A 3,022-nucleotide genomic window follows, 5' to 3' on the forward strand; every position below is an offset into this window, starting at 1 on the left:
ATTAGAAATTCTGGACAAATGAATGCATTATACATGCAGGAGTATAGCAAAACAATCAGGATAAAATTATTTCTTTCTAAGTTTCTCAAACTAACTACTAGGAAGAGCGTATCTAATAGTGTTGAAATGGCTATGTCAATTTGGAGGGAAAGAGCTATGGGGAGACTGATATATGGCAGAAAGCCCAATGAGTAATTGCCCAGTTACTACTCATCAGGGTACAACAGGAAGAGATTAGGTAAACCACAATTCAGGCAAAAAAATGAACCTTTTTCTGCAAAACAAAATTCTTCGCCATTATGAAAGCAAACATACAGGTAGTCCTTGACTTACAACCTTTCATTTAGTGACCTTTCAAAGTTACAATGGCTTGAAAAAAGTGACTTATGACAGATTTTCACACTTACGACCATTGTAGCAACCCCATGGTCACGAGATCAAAAGTCGGACACTTGGTAATTGGTATGTATATATGATAGTTGCAGTGTCCTGGACAGTGGTGGGTTCTAACTGGTGTTACCACCGGTTCGCTTCGCGCACGCGCTTTGCATGGAAAGAAGAAAGGATGGAAGACTGAGGGATGGACCTTGGAAGGATGGAAGACTGAGTCAACCTTGAGCCGGTCAGGGTCAAACTTCAAACTGTAGGCACAGTTAGCTTGCAACACTGCATTCTAACCACTGCGCCATCATGGTTTTGTTGTATTATAGCATTCTTATTTACACTATAATAAATTAATATTTAAAAGGCTACAAGATTATTTTAATTATTTTTTTCTTGATAAAAAATACAATGGGGGAAAAAGGGAAGGGAAAGGGAATAGAGTGAGGGAAAGGAAAAGAAACAAAAAAGCAGTGACTTCCAACTTTTTGGAAAGGAAAATTACATAATAATTATATAAGAAGATTTTAATCTCAACTTTTTACCTCTATAAATATGATAAGTTCTTGCCATTTCTATAACAGCCTATTTAATCATCCAAACCCAAAATCAGATTTTTGTTTTTAATCTCTTTCCAGCAGAAAGTCCAGAAGCTGTTTTCAAATGAAAAGAAAACTAGTTACATACTTTTCCCTAATTAATGCAGTTAAAATGCTACAAGATTCTTAATAATTTTATAGCATACTAAAGTAAAATTTAAGTTTCTTCCATTCATAAATCATATGAAAAGGCTATCACGGAGAGACCAGGGAGTATATTAGGGTCCTGCTTAGGGGTGAAATCCAGCAGGTTCTGACAGGTTCTGCAGAACTGATAGCGGAAATTTTGAGTAGTTCAGAGAACCGGCAAATATCACCTCTGGCTGGCCCCAGAGTGGGGTGGGAATGGAGATTTTGCACTATCCTTCCCCTGGAGTGGGGTGGGAATGGAGATTTTGTAGTATCCTTCCCCTGCCACACCCACCAAGCCACGCCCACCAAACCACACCACGCCCACCAAGCCACGCCCACAGAACCGGTAGTAAAAAAATTTGGATTTCACCACTGGCCCTGCTCCACAGGTATGGCATGATACACCAGTTAAGAAATTGGTGTGTATTTCCCTCCCATTAAGAAACCTACCTCATAATTTGTGGTTGCCAGTTTTAGAGAATCTACTGTCTTCATGCAGAATGGTCTCATCAGAACAGCTTATGATATCATTTATGCACATTTTCTGATATTCTTTTATGCTTGGTAAAATTCAGTTTTAATTCTGCAGATCTTGGCTAGATTTATTTTAATTATCTGGCCTTGCTATTTTGCCATTTTATTATGTTAGCAAATTGGTAACAGAAGGAAATACTTTTTTGCCTCCCCAAATTAAAAAAAAAAACATTTAAGGAAATGCACAGAAAAATAAAAATCAGACATTGTATGATGGAGGAATTTTCAAGGCAGAAAAATTAAGCACAAGAGAAAAATTAAAATAAGAGAACAACATTAAAAGCTTGATGGGGCTGAAACAACTTCACTATTTCCCTGAAAAACCATTTTAAAAGATCTAACTTCCCTGGAGTAATTCCCTGAGACAATTGTTCATTTATTTCCACTCTTTGCTTTCTATTCCTTAGTGAGGCCCTCTTATTCCAGAAACATTTTTTTTCAAATCTTGTTGGAATGAGTCTTTTATACAGCCATTTTGTGTCTCAGCAAAGACAACTACTAAGCAACCCATTTGCAACGTTAGGCTTGTCCCTTACAGTACAGGTAGTCCTCGACTTACGATGACAATTGAGCCTAAAATTTCTATTGTTTCTTAAGTGAGTTTTGCCCAATTTTATGACCTTCCTTGCCACATCTGTTAAGTGAATCACTGCAGTTGATAGGTTAGTAACCTGGTTGTTAAGTGAATCTTGCTTCCCCATTGACTTTGCTTGTCAGAAGGTCGCAAAAGGGGATCATGTGACCTTGGGACCCAGCAACAGTCATAAGTATGAACCAGTCGCCAAGTATATGAATTTTGATCACATGATCATGGGAATGCTGCAAAGGTCGTGACGATGAAAAAACAATCATAAATCCCTTTTGTCAGTGCCGTTGTAACTTTGAACAGTCACTAAATGAACTGTTATAAGTCAAGGACTACCTGTATTTCCTGAAATATCTATAGCTTTTCAAACTGGATGCTCATTTTCAGAAACCAATCATTTGTGCTTTTGTTTATTAATTTTACAGTTTTACAACCTACACAGTAGAAGACTCTGGGCAGGTAAGAACACATTAAAATTATAATAATATATTATTATAATATATACATCTCTCCCTCTTGCCAGATTGATGCCAATGACCCTTAATTAGTCCTGAAGTGTTAATGGAATAAAAGTATTTTCAATTATCTTCTGAATGCTTTGTAGGAGCGAGATTCACAGACTATATAAAAAGCTATTCTGCTACCTTTTTGATGTTATCTGCCAGCAATCTGGTTGTATTTCAGTACAAGAGAAATCCATCTTCTCTTGTACTGGTTCAGCGTGTTCCCCAAAATGTTCTACAGTGCATAGCAAATCTAAATTCTTCTACCTGACACCATCATATCATCT

Source organism: Pituophis catenifer, unplaced genomic scaffold, assembly GCF_029215685.1.
Source record: "Pituophis catenifer annectens isolate HBS135680 unplaced genomic scaffold, rPitCat1.0.hap2 SCAF_8, whole genome shotgun sequence".
Lineage (NCBI taxonomy): Eukaryota > Metazoa > Chordata > Lepidosauria > Squamata > Colubridae > Pituophis > Pituophis catenifer.